The sequence below is a fragment of the Macaca nemestrina genome, chromosome 11 (assembly GCF_043159975.1).
Source record: "Macaca nemestrina isolate mMacNem1 chromosome 11, mMacNem.hap1, whole genome shotgun sequence".
NCBI classification, from domain to species: Eukaryota; Metazoa; Chordata; class Mammalia; order Primates; family Cercopithecidae; genus Macaca; species Macaca nemestrina.
The window spans coordinates 115,882,551-115,896,989 of NC_092135.1; the positions used below are offsets into that span (position 1 = coordinate 115,882,551).

Genomic DNA, 14,439 nt, shown 5'->3' on the forward strand with positions numbered 1-14,439 from the left:
GAGAAAAAAGCTAACACCTCCCATTCCCTGCATCCTAAAACCTCCTCTCAGCACCCTGAGGTGGGGAAAAGGGGAGATGACAGAAATACCTCTACCCTAGGCTTTAGGGCAGAGCCTCACCAACACAGGGTCAGGCAGCGGAGCCCAGCACTGAGCAGGAAGCGCTGGGGGCAAATCGCTCCAGTCCCAAACCTAGCTCTGGCATTTCACCAGCTTCCTGACCAGAGGCATGAATAACTCTCTGAGCCAGTCTCCTGGTCCATAAAATGGGGATCATAATAGAATCCAGTTGAACCACCTGAAATTGCCAATATTCATTAAACACACAGTGCTTCGAGTTTAAACGAGTTGACACATGATGTGCCGAGACCAGTTCCTGGCACGTGGTGGGAGGTCAACAGCTGGGAGCCCTAACCATTGCCATTATAAGTATCACTAATTCCTGAATGACCATTTCCAACGCATCCTTGGTTCCCTCCGCCACCCCACCTCAGAAAGTCTCACCCCTGCTTCGATTTCTGGAGTTCCCACTCTGGATTAGAGGCAGAACGCCAAGAGAGTAGCCACTGCCTTGAATGCCCATAGAGGTATCAGCATGGACGGCCAGTCGCCCCTGAGGATAGCCTTTGCCCAGGTAAGCAGGGGGAGAACTCAGGAGGACAGTAGGGTGCAGCGAAGGGCCCCACCAAGCCCAAGGTGGTGGTGGCAGGGAGGCTGAAGGCAGAGCTGGGACTCTCTGAGACAAGCTAGCCCTCAGCTAGATTTGTCTCCAGCTCAATGCAAAGGATGCACTAGAACCATTCAGAGATACAACGTTATTCATGCTGCCCACTGCCACATTTCCAGAGGCTCCTCCCAGCTCCTCCCCAGCACTGCCCACTCCTGATAGACCCCCACCCCTCCACCAGCAAGCTCAGCCCATACCACCCAAGACTCCAGGAAAGGGATGCGGGTTCAGGGAAGGTACGCCAGGCAGGATCGCAGCAGGTCTGCAAAGACGAGCGTCCTGATCCCACCGCTCTGAGCCAGCCCAGGGGCCCCTGAAGAACGGGCCAAGGTGGGGCTCAGCCAAGCCAACAGTCCCTGTGTCAGAGGGGACACGCTTTTCCTATGCTGGAGGATGGGGAGCATATAGGGTGCTGATGCAGGGGGTTCAGGGACTAGGGCAGGAGGAGAAGCATCTTAGGGATCGTGAACACAAAAACAAGCTGTCTTCAGGGGTGAGAGAGTCCTCTTGTCTGCAGACAGCTCAGAGGACCCCCCTGAACAACACTTTCTCTGGAAGGAAAAAGTGAGCGCTGGGTGGCTGGGGGCCAAAGGGCTGACTCAGGAATGAAGAACTTCCCCGCCCAGAGGAACTCAGTGATTTCACACCCTGTACAGTCAGCAGCCCAGCCGCCAGCCCCAACAGACACACACACACATACACACGCACCTCCCCTCACTCTAATCCAGGCTCTCCGTTAGCAAGGAAAAAAGACCCTTCCCAAAGCCTACACCAGCTCCAGCCAGACACCAGCAGTCACACTCCAAGCCAGACAAAAAGACAGAGAGCACCCAAATCAGAAACACCCAGGCATGAGCATGCAGTGGGTGCCACACAATGCCAAGAACCACAGTCAGAACATGTGCCCTGGCATGAACATGTGCCCACAAATACCAACAACAGTGGCCACCATGCAGTGAGCACAGCCCAAACGCCAACACTTTGCCGGGTACTCTACACGCGCATCCTCTCTAGCCATCGTCTCCGAGCCAGACAGTATTACACCGATCACAGCAAGGGAGAAACTGAGCCTCTGAGAGGGGAAACTGTTTATTTGCCAACAATGCTGCCTGATAAAGCCAAGATTTAAAATCAGAGCTAATTTCCTTCCAAGAGTATGTAATTTGTATTATGCTACACCTCCCTCATATCACAAACACAGACACACATACACACAAATTAGAATAAACACATAACAGGCAGGAACACCCCCAAATAAATACTGAAAGCCACAAATATTTCAGAAAATACAAATGTTCCTACCATGCCCAAGGATCAGCCCTGAGGCCAGAAGTGGCAGCCTCTAAAAATAAACACTCTGACAGAAGCCCATGGCCAAAAACAAGTGATCAGACGACCACAAAACAGGAACATCCCAATCAACATACACACACACAGACCACAGGCCAGCCATGTTACAACACAGAGAACTTAGCACAAAGATGCCCCACCAGGCACTTGCATACCCCTACACACACACACACACACACACACACACACACACACACACCCCCCCTGGGGACTGGATGCCCTCCTCATTTACTGACCTCTCCAGATCCATCTCTCTGCCCCCAGTTTTCCCCAAGGCTTTGGGACCTCAGCCAACACCAGCCCCAGACAACACAGGACCAGAGTGTTGCAGCGGCCCAGGGCCCAGGGCTAGGGGCTGGTCTGAACTGAAAAGGAGTTTTGGCTAAAATACAATCTGAATCTCCACCAACCTGGCCCGGTGCCTAGACCCCTAAAGGCTGCTAAGACGCAGGACCAGGCACAGCTGCCTCTTCCAATCCCCCTATTATCATTTTAAAGGGGTCTTCTCCCTGTAGGATGAGGGAGGCTGACCTTCATGCCTGCTCCCTCCAAAAAACTGAGCTCCTTGCTACGCAAAAAAGAGAACTCGGCCTGGCATGGTGACTCACACCTGTAATCCCAGCAGTCTGGGAGGCCGAGGCAGGCGGATCACCTGAGGTCAGGAGTTGAAGACCAGCCTGGCCAAAATGGTGAAACCCCACCTCTACTAAAAATACAAAAAATTAGCCAGGCGTGGTGGCACGTGCCTGTAATCCCAGCTGCTTGAGAGGCTGAGGCAGGAGAATTGCTTAAACCTGGGAGGCAGAGGTTGCAGTGAGCCAAGATCGCACCATTGCACTCCAGCCTGGGTGACAGAGCAAGACTCTGTCTCAAAAAATGAAAAATAAAAATAAAAAAAAGAAGAGACCCCAGCTGCCCGTTTCTAGAAGGGCGAAGCACGGAAGACAGGCGCCTCTGATGCACTCACATCTCTGGGGTGGTTCTCTTGAGGATGGGGCCCCTCGGACCAGCTGGCTGAAATCTGAAGAGCTGGCTTTCCTTCTCACTGTCCCTAGAAAGCTGCAGGCTCCCTCCTGGGCCAGGGCACCCCCTCTGCCGCCTACACTGTGAGGTGCCAGAATTCTGCTCCTGGACCAGTGATCCCCTCCATCCTTTGTGCCTCCTCATCCCCCAACTTCATGCTCATGTGGTCTGAGAAGTGGGGAGCTGCAAAGCAAAGGCTGGTGTGTCCAGTGGCTTTCCCACTTAGACATGTTCCATAGTGAGAGCCACTGGGGGCAAATTCAAATCTGAAAGCACATACGCCCCTGCAGCATCTCAGTCATGATTAACAGAGAGCTTTCAGCGGCAGAGCTGTGAAGGCATCCCCCAGGCAGGACAGAGAATTGACTACCTGATATCTCAGCCCTTCCTTGCTTCTGCGGCCAAGCCCCACTCTGCATCGATTTTGAAAATGTCAATGTTAAACTTATTCTGTCATGTAATCTATCCCCAAGTGGGCTCCTGTTTGCAGCAACAACATCAGGAACAATCATAGCCAAGCCACTAAGGCATAGTAAGAAAATCGAACAGATGTAAATTGTTTAATTAACTCATTTGCTAACTACAAATGGAAATGTCTCTTGGCCCCAGATTGCACCCTCCAGGCCACTCAGCACCTTTGCTGAGCTGTCCTCCTCTTCCTATCCAAGGGAAGTTTTGAGAATACCCAGGCGGGTCCCAGGCTTATCCAGCCCCCATGGGGGCTCTGCTGAAACCCCAGTATAGCGGTAGGATCTGAGGAGCACGTGCCCCTCCTCCTTCCATCAGAGACAAGACAAAAGTCCCCCATCCCCCACTCCGGCACACACACTCTCATCATTCCCTTCTCCCCATCCACCATGGCCACATTAGAGCTTTTTACTGGGACCACAAGAAGCCGGAACACAATGTTGGTTTCAATCTGTCAAGTCAGGAAGGGCAAAAGACAGAGGGGGACAGAGAGGACAGGAGTGAAATTACGTAGAGGAGGATGGGAGAGGGACTAAAGGGAGGCTGGGGAGGTGGCTTTATGGCTCTTAATCTGAGGGGCCCCCAGCACCATCTTCTTGAAGTCCCAGCAGCCACACAGGGAGTGGTCAGTTCGGGGGAATGCATCTCAGAGGAGAGGAGGCTGGACATCCAGAACAACAGGGCATAGGCTAGAGGGAGGGGTCTGCATGTCTGAGGGCTGTAGGCATTGTCACGGGTGACAGTGGAGTGGGATACACTGAAGCAGAAACACAGGCTGCAGGCGGCCCCAGGTGGAGAGCTGCAGGCCCCAAGCCCAGTGAGCCTGGACATCTGCCCTTGTGGGCTGAAAGGTCCAGTGCCCTGCCCATTCCTCTTGGTGGTTGCAAAACCCAAAATCTCTCCATGGCCCCACTGGCTTTGTTTGAGGATGTCTCCCTGCTCTTCTCAGCAGCTGCAGAGTCCCAGACTCCACCCTCGACGCTGAGCTTGATTGCACCACGGGACCTTTTTTCCAGGGCCGCCATAGTCCAGACGCACGAGTCACGCTTTTGGAAAGCTCTGAGGAAAATCCCCAGCTGACTTGGGTGTGCACCCACTCCCCGAGGCTCCCTCCCAGCAAAGGGTGCCGAGGTGTGTGCGGCACTAGCCATGCAACCGAGGATGGGATGCAGGAAAGTAAGGACGCAGCCATCTAACACACTTGAAAAAGAACAAACGAAACAAATAGGGGATGGTAAAGTCACACCGTTTCAGGGCGGCTGTTTTCTAATTTTGATGTTCATAAGAACCTCCTCTGGAGATTGTTAAAAATCTAGATTTTAGGACCCTATCCTCAAAGACTTCCACCCCGAGGCCTGGGGCGGGGCCAGGAATCTGCATTTTTGCCAGCTCTCCAGGGGTCCTGGCACACACATGGCTAGAGGACATTAGAGAAACCCACCCCAGCTCATCAGCACTTTGGGCTCTGAGATCAGGAAACCCCACTTCTGTTCCTCATGAGAAGCAGGGAGGTTTTGCTTATTTAGATGTTAGGACAGATGGCCCAACCACGAAGAATAAAAGGTGCCAGCCATATCGACTGCAAGAAAGGAGTCACCTTCATTGGTGATGACTCAAGGACAGACCCTTCCCTGTCCGACCAGCAGGTAGGTTTTGAATAGTGAATGAGTTATTAAGGTTTTCAGGATGGATCCCTTCATGATAAAAAGTCTTTTGGGTCCACGTCCAGCAAATAACAATTCATTAAAATGCATTACCCAGAGCCGTGATGACCACCCAACGTGGGAGAAAATCAGTGCCATGCCAATAGGAAGAAGCACCGTGTCTAACCTGGACATAGGCAGTTTGGAGGCAGACTGGGCAAAACTCCTTAAAAGGAGGAGTGGGGAATCCAAGGCCATGTGCATCTGAGAGGTAGGTGAGCTTTGATGAGAAGTGAAGCTTGGCCAAGAGCCTGCCCAGAGAGCAAGTTCTGGTTGCGTTTTCCCTTATCCACACACTCTGCCCCAGCCATGGGAAGAGGCAGGAGAGGCTACGGCTGGGGCAGGCACCAGGGCAGGAGGGGGGGCTGGGTCCCGGGAGGCCACAAGGGATGTGGCTCTGGAGAGGAGACAGGGAAGTGTGCCCTCCCACCCCACCTCAGCAGCCGGACACACCAACACTCAGAAACATAGCTCCCATCTTAATGGCCATATCAGCTTGCACTGACCACTAACCCACTCAGAGCCCAGCCTCCGGGCCTGTCAGGTGAGGATTTGAGTGCGTGTGTGCAGCTTTGCTGAGTGATAGCACTCAGGAGCTAAGGCTCTTAAGCTAGACCTGGCATATCCAAGCACTCTCTACTTTTCCTCTCTCCATCCCCTGCTTTACATTTCAACAGCTCTCATCATCCACAGGGCAAAGCCCAACCTCCACACTGGAAATGTCAGACCTTTTACCATCAGGCCTCTGTCTACCTTCTGAAGCCTCACTTCCTTGTCCTCAATACCCTGAACAACCCCCACTCTATTCCTACTCAACTCTTCATACGCTCTTTCCCCTCTGTACATGCTGTTCCGCCCCTGCAATGTCCTCCCTCATCCTGTCCGTGAAACTCCCAACCTCCTGGGTAAACACTTTCAGACTCAGTTCACACTTCCCTGGGAAGTTTCCCTTAATTTAACTTCTTCCCCACTGTCCTCCAGACTCAGGTAAACCTCTACCATGCTCCTGTTGTCCCTTGAAGACATCTTTACTGTGACAACAGTCACCCACAGAATGGTCATTACTGATGTCCATGTCTGTCTTCCCACTTTGCTGAGAGCTCGGTGAGGAAGAGCCTTTATTTCTCTCTCTGTCTCTCCCTCTCCCTAGGGCGGGTTCCCAGATGGTGCCATCCACAACGAGGTCTGTGTGAATGATGCCTCTTGCCGTTCAATGTGCAACCTGCATGGCTGTACAGAATGGCCCTAGAGAACAGTGCCTGTTCCATCAGTGCTTCTTGCATTACACTGAGTAGCCTAGAAAGCTTTATGTAGTTCTGTCAGCCATTGAGACATTCTTCTTTCACCACCACCCAGTGAAAAATCAGGGCTTCTAGGTGGACCCCAAGTTTCTCCCAAAGGTGAGGGAAGAGAGTCAGTGCAGCCAAAACATGAGAGACGGGTATTCCTCATATTCTGCAGCAAAGGCTGAGCATGGTGGAGGTCCTTGAGCCAGAGCCTACCCCATGGCATCCCCTACAGACCTCTCCGGCCACACTCCAGCCCAGTGGACATCAACTTTCCTAGACCAAGGACCCCTGGGAGATCTGGTGAAATAAGGGAGTTGATGAACACCCACGCCATCTGTGGATCCCAAGATACAGCATATGCATCGAAAAGTTAGGGTGCTGTCTCTGGAGATCCTCTCTGTCACCCACGACTTGTGTGGAGAATGCCAGACTCCATCCAGGGGAAACAGGGCGGCACACTGAGCAGAAGCTTTGCAGCTGCGGGAGCCTGAGAAGTGGCTCAGAGCACCCCACTGGGTTTTAACCTGCCAGGGGAAGTGATGTGAGGAAGGCATGAGGGTAGAGAGGGCCCCATGGAGAACCCTGGCATTTGGCTCCAGGAAGACCCCGACCTCCTGCAACATCCTGGCATTGGTGGCAGGGACTTCCTCGGGCTCAGTCTGTGACAGTCTTGGCCTCCACCCATGCCAGCTTCCCTTCCCACAGACAGCCAGGGATTGAGGCAGCCCTTTGTTCCCCACAGCCTGCAGTGAGCTCTGGAACTTTCTCAAGGGGAATGGGCTTCCGCAGGGGCTCTGAAGTTCTGCAGAATTAGAGGTTGAAGAGAAATCCCTGAACCTCTGAAGGAGAGCCACACAGAGAAGACACGCCCTCTGAACAGCAAGGAGGGCAGGTGCCAAGTGCAGCCCAGGAGACTTAGGTGCACGTTGGGAACACGGACAAGAACAGGGCCTTGGGCCCCAGTGGGCAGGGACAGACCAGTCCATGAGTGATAAATAGACACCTGTTTTTCTTTCCATTTAATAGCATACACCAGAGGGAAGCCACTGCACCTTCAGAAAGTGAACAGGAGAGAACAAGATTTTTCTCAGGGCTGTGCTGTCAGTCTTGTCGCAGGTGGCTTTGTCCTCTAAGCAAGTGACCTCACCAGTGTCACCCACAAGCTTGCCTCTGGACCCAGGGAGGGTGGGCCAGCTGGGCATCTCCTGGCCACCTCCGCATTCTGCTGAGTCCAAGAAAAAAAGATGGAGGCTCAAAGCCCGAGACCCACATGGAACCCAAATCTGAATGTCAGCCTGCGGCCTTGAAGATGGAGAAAGTCAGCTTCAGACTGAAATAAAACATAGAGCGCCTCCCACCCACGGCTGCCTCCGCTGCTCCAGGCCCTCTGGGGGACAGCAGAACTGGGATCTCCAGGACCCGGGAGGTCGGCTCAGCCAAGAGAGCTTTTTAAAAGCCCTGGGGCTTTTAGAGCTGAAGGGTCTTAGGGGAATAGTTAATCTCCCTGCCCACCCCTCACTTTATAGGCTGACAATGAAGCTCAGCAGGCTCAGGACCACCCAAGATCACCCAGCAAGGAAGTACAAAACCGACTCCTGGCTCCCCGTTCAGTGCTCTTGCCCCAATGCTGCTTCAAGGTGAAGATGGCTAGGGCTGGAGGCGCTGGAAGACAGATTCTCCAACTATGTCTGTGGACCCAGAACCTCAGGACAACATAATATATGGTGCTTCTGTCAAGCGATGATGATAAATGTGCCCCCGGACCCTCCTTAGGACGGACTCATGGCAATTTTCCCAGATACCATCTTACTTGAATTCATACCATGCCTTCCATAAAAAGGGAGTAGGAGCAGAAAACCTGGTCGTGACCTTGACTTCAGTCCCGAGGGCCCAGGGGCCTGGAGGGCAACTGATCTGCCCTGCCGTGGACAGCCCACGCCTGCAGGACAAATGTGAATTCTCAGACCCAGCCTCCTGACTCTGGCCTGGCCTGGGTTCCCCCCAGCTTGGAGCTATAACCCGAACCTGGCACTCCCACCCCTACCCTCAGCCTATACAGGCAGCAGATAACACAGGCACACTCGGGATGGTAAAAATAGCTCCAGAGCCCACAACAAGCTGAAGTCCTTCTCTGCCAGGCCAGGGTGCCAGCCTGGGCACTCAGAGATCCCTGGCTAGAGGGGAGTCAAGCTGCCAAGATCTCTGCCAAAGTCAGGAGACAGCCGTGAATGGGAGCCCACAGGAGGCTGGTGGGGAATGGTGAGCGCTGGAGGTGCCCCAAAGCTCAGGCCACAGATGCAGGGAGGGGCGTCCTGAATAACATCTCACCGGAGCTATCCACGCTTCCACCTCATTCCCTCTGCCCACCCCATTCGCGCACAAAACGAACCATTACCCCGAAAGACTTAGGACAACTCAGACACACAGCCCCCCACCAACTCAGGCACCCTCGCCCTGAAAACTGTGGCACTTACGTGTCCCAGAAGCAAGTCCAGGAGGGGGACCGCGAGGCCCGTCACATCCACATCAGACAGCAGCAGAGCGGGCCACAGCCCTGCTCAGCCACAAGCCCTTCCCAGGTAGGGTCGTGACAGAGCCTGCCCCTCCACACCCTCCCAGCACAGAAGCACCAGCCCCCCAGCCCAGGTTCAGCAGAAAGCCACACAAGGACACTCACAGGCAAAACAGCTGCCCAGCAGACACTTACCCTCTGGAGGGAGAGGGAGGAAGCAGAGGGAAGCCCGCTCTTATTTGATCCTGGTGCCCCAAGTTCCCAATAATTCCTACATGGCTGCAGCTCCAAGTGCTGTCTGTGTCCTACTCAAGCTCCCTCCGACTGTCAGGGGTGGGAGGAGCCAGTGCCGCCTGCCTGCCCATGTACACACACACACACACACACACACACACACACACACACCCCACTCCCTCCCTCCCTCCACTCTCCTGCACGCTCTCTCCCCAGCTCGGCTTGCTCTGCCTCACTCTGGCTTGTAGGAAGCCAGTGGGATAAAACTCTGTCTGTAATTTCAGCCAGCTGGGTCCCCAGGGCTTCACTTATCATCCTGCAGCTATGCAGTTCTTGAATGACATCACGGTGGCTTCCCAAGCCCTCCACTCCCACCGGCCGGGAGTCAGGAAAAGTGGCCAGCCCAGCCCAGCCCCAGCCCCAGCCCCAGCCCCTGCTCAACTCTCACCCAGCACAGTCTAGCCCAGCCCAGTCCCAGCACAGCCCAGCCCAGCCCAGCCGGGTCCCAGTCCAACCCAGCCCAGTCCCAGGGTAGCCCAGCCCAGCCCCAGTCCCAAACCTATGGCAGCCCCAGTGCCCTGAGGAGAAGCAGGGAGAGAACCTGGGACTAAGGTGAAACTGAGCCCTGAGCAGGGAGGCAGGGATGCAAGGGCCAGAGAGGGAGGGGAGAGAGGTCCTATGAGGGTATTGAGATTTATTTCCCCAAATTTTCCACATTTTTTTTCCATTCTCAGCAAATGGAAGGCAGAACAGATGACAACAATTTTCCAGCTGCTGAACAATAAGGTGGAAATCTTTTTTTCCCTTTCTCTCCCCCTTTCCCCTTCACAGGGCAGAGTCTAGGAGCCAGGACACATCCTTGACTTGGAAAAGGAAAAAGAAAAAAAAATCCCACAGGGCCCTGCACTTCCCAGAGGTGAACACAGGACCTGAATATAAGGACTGGGGTGTCACCCAGGAAGGGCTCCAGGAGGGGACAGGAGCCCAGACATGAAGTTCTCAGTGCAAAGCTTTGGATTCTGGCTTGGCAACCTGACATTTTGGGGGCCTAACTTTGGGAAGGCCAGTGTGTGTCTGGCCAGGGATATTGGTCCTCCAGACCACCTGAGATGCTTCCATTGATTGGCTGTTGGTATTTTGCTTGTTCCCAGCTGTGGAAATCATGAATAGCAGAGTATCACTTTTCAGAGTTCGCAATGCCTCACCCTCATTCCCAACCACCCAGATGCAAGGGAGACCATGCAGCCGAAAGGCAGGTGAATGGCCTTCAAGTTCCCACCATTATCCTGGTGTGCCCTAAAAAGTGCCAGGAGTCCCTAACTGATAATAAGACACCAAATCCCCACTCTTATTAGCATGTCATTTGTGACTTATTTGCATATCAATTGAATCTCCCAACCCAATTCTCAGAGTGGACAGGAGGTGATCGGGGCTTTGCGGCCAGGCCAGTGGGAGCTTCAGCAACTGGTGTCTCCATGCAGAGGGCCCCAGTTAGTTTCAACCCCAAAGTGCTTCCACAGACACAGGCTTGCCCTGAGCTATGGCCACCCCATCCTCGCGCCCAGACCTTCCCAGCTAGGTTTGGTATTGCGAGATCGGGAGGGAGAGCCCTGCCAGGCACAGCCCAACTACTTCTCCCTCTGTTTCCCCTCCAACACCTGAACCCTCAACCCCTCCCCATTGTCAGCACCCCTCTCTGGCTGCTGTTCTTTGAGGGTAAAGAAAGAAAATAAGGGGAAGAATGAAAATGGTACCAAGTGCCCTATATCCTGACCACTGACCTATCTTCACTGATGAGATAGAGTGGGACAGCTTGGTGTCACAGACTTCAAAGAGACCATTAAAAATAGGGAGACCAGAGGAGGGGAAGCAGAGAGATTCTGTGCCTCAGGCTCCACCTGGGGAAGACCACAGTTTGGACAAACTATTGCAATTATCCTCCTACATCCATAGAGCCTTCTAGAACTAACCAACAAACCCTAGGCTCTTGAAAGGTTTAAGGCACCCCAGTTTACCCACTTGTCCCCACCCTACCCAATCCACAACAGTGTTAGCAGAGATTTTGTGTGCACACAACCTCCATGTTTATTTGCCCATCTGAATACCACCTACATTATTATTTTGTACATTATAAAAATAAACTTCATTTAACTTAAACTAGTTCTAAGCGCAATATCCATGATGTCCCAGATTGAATGGGCAAAATAGATATCTTTTTTCCAATATGCATCAAAATAAATATACCTAATGTCAGTTCATATATAATTAGCAGTCTGACCCCTGAACCATGCTTTGGAAAACACTGCTACACAATAGTTCCTGCCAGTGGCAACCCCATCTGATGGTTCTCCACTATCATCTAGGGGGACTAGCCCCCAGGAAGTTTTATAAGAACCCTGATTCCCTGGCTCCACCCAGAGGCAAAACTGTCTAGAATGGGGCCTGAGAAATTGAATTTGAAAATGCTCCCCCGCTGTAAATAACAGAGAGCCAAGTTTGGCAAAAACTGCTCCTGGCTGTACTCAAATGCTTCCAGGTACAGGGATCTTACTGTCTTCCTCCAAAAGCCCAGCTCATCTTTACGGGGCTGTAACAGTGGATTTTAGCTCAATATAGGAAAAAACACCCTGGAGCCCTCTTTTCCACTAACTGGCCTTACGGTGCCCGATGGAGTGGGTCAGAACAAGCCAACCGCCCCCTCGGGAGAGCCCTTCAGATACTGAATGAAACGCGCCTGTCCTGCTGAATCTCCCCTTTGACAGGCAACCCCTCTCCCTGCAAGTCCCTGAGCCTGACATACTTTCTGGTTGCTTCTCTGCACTTGCTTCCAGTCGTTCTTTATCGCTTTGAAGCAAGGGACCTACAAACAGCCCATGTGGGCACTCTGACCTACAAGAGGCACAACAGGCCTGTCACCTCCCATTTTCTGGAAACCGTGCTTTCGTTAATGCAGCCTAAGATTATGCCTGGCCCTTCTCATTCTCATCACTTCAGTATCTGCCGGGCTAAGAACATGGACTTGGAAGTCAGACATTGGTTTGAATACAGATACTACCAATTACTAGCTTAAGGCAACCCTGAGCCAATTACTTGTCTGAGCTTCAGTTTCCTTATCTGTAAAACGGGTATACTAGTCATTGTATCTCAGCAAGTAGTGCAAAGACTGATATAACACATGAAAAGCTCTCAGCGCAGTGTACAGAACACAGAAGGTGCTCCAAAGGACAGACCACCAGCAGTGCAGCGTGGGCTTCCCCGTCTCCCTTCCCTAGCCCTGAGCCCCCTGAGCAGTACCTATGGGACCCTATCTCACCAGGTCATATGCATCACACCCAGTGCTTAAGCTTCGGGACATACAATTTGGCCTACCCTATCTCTGCTTGAAAATCATGGCCTGGAATGGCCAGCACAGAGAAGAGGCTTCGGAAATGGTGCAGACTCCAAGGATGTGATGCCATTCCATTAACAAATACTGAGCCTATCCCAACATTGATTACTGCCAATGGTGTGCCTGAAAATGCACTGCCACTTCCACCTGCAGAGATGAATTCATCATCAAGGACCACAAGGAGAGAAGGATGGGCATGGCCTCAGCTGCCTGCTTAAATACGAAAGGATTTCCCGGGGGCTTGGGCAGAGGACAGGGCACGGCAAATCCGGTTAGAAAAAGAATATGCTTCATCTTACCATGTTTCCTATTTGGGGGAAAAAAAAAGACATTTTTTTTTCTTAAAACAAACTACAGAAAATAGCAGGAGAAAAGTCTCTCCCAATAGGGGTGGGTTAAACTAAGCTTGAAAGATGACGGCATTATTCTGTCTTCAGAGGCAGCAGTATTCCCTGTACCCCCTGAAATGGCCCTGAGCAGTGCAGTTTCATAAAACACAAGTTCTAGAGGCAGGGGAATGGACCTGGATACCTTCTGGAAACTTCTCAGGTGCCAAGGATTCTTCAAGACCCCAGATTTGCCACGTGACACCGCACTGTGGGCAGCCAGCCCAGGCAACATCCTAGAATCCCCGCATAGTCAAGCCAGAGGATGTCATGAGTCTATCAGGCCCAACCCACCCACCCGATTTCATCTGTCCAACTCAGGGAGGGGAAGAGTTTCCCACTGTCACAGATGGTCAGTGCTGGAGTGAGATTGCCACCAGGACTCCTGGCTCTCAGAGGGAGTCCTCCCCACTGCCAGATCTCAGTCAGATGCCATGAGATGGGTGCTCAGAGACTGTGAATTCTCATTACAGAAGAACCACAAATGTCTGCAGGTCTAGCTGTGCAAAGAAAGTAGGATATTAGCGCGCAATTCTACAATGAAGACACACTTCCCAACTGTAGGTCAAGTAAATGCCCCCGTTCCCTCCAGACCATCCTTCCAGCCAGCAGACCTACAACTGGAGCCAGGCGGCCAGGGCCCCTCACCCACACTGAGGGGTCTCTCCAGAAGGGAAGGGGGCCCAGCCTTCCTGGCCACCCCCTCCCAAGGCTTAGCCCCTTCCTATCAAGTTCTTTCTTTTCATTCATAGGTATAAACCAACATTCCTGGTCTGGCTCTTTGTTCTTCCTCTTAAAGAACAGAATGGCTGAGTGCTTTGGTTTCCAAGCAGGCCCGTCCCAGAGCAGAAGGAGGAAACAGAACAGTGTCCCTAGTGAAGGACTACTGCACACCCTGCAGGTGGGAGAGGTGAGATCACAGAGATGAGAGGTTAGAGGAAAGAGAAGCACCTCCAGGTAGCCAGGGCTCCCCAGGCAATGTGTGACAATACTACAGATATTTGGGGTTATCACACCTGGAGGAAATACTACTGGTGTCTAGTGGGTAGAGGCCAAAGATGCTGCTAAACATCCTACAATACACAGGACAGATTCCCACAACAAGCAATTATTGTGGTCCCAAGCAATTATATTGGTCCCAAATGCCAACAGTACCACAGGTGACAGGCCCTGAGCTAGACTGAGGGATGAAGGAGCTTGGGGTGTAATAGACTGATCTCTGAACTAAGACTCAGGAGTCTTGCGTTTCAACCCCATCTGGGCCACTACTTCGCTGCTTCAACTTGGGAAAGTGATTTCCTTTTCCTGGGACTCAGTTTCCAACGTGGTAAAATCAGTGGGACGAGATAGGCTTTGAAC

The 14,439-nt window shown here is 52.5% G+C and overlaps 1 protein-coding gene across 19 annotated transcripts in view; it reads right to left on the bottom strand.

Annotated features, from left to right (window-relative positions):
* The window catches only part of LOC105481198 (tensin 1), a 206,471-nt gene that overhangs the window by 50,896 nt on the left and 141,136 nt on the right, over positions 1-14,439 (bottom strand). The window lies entirely within an intron of this gene.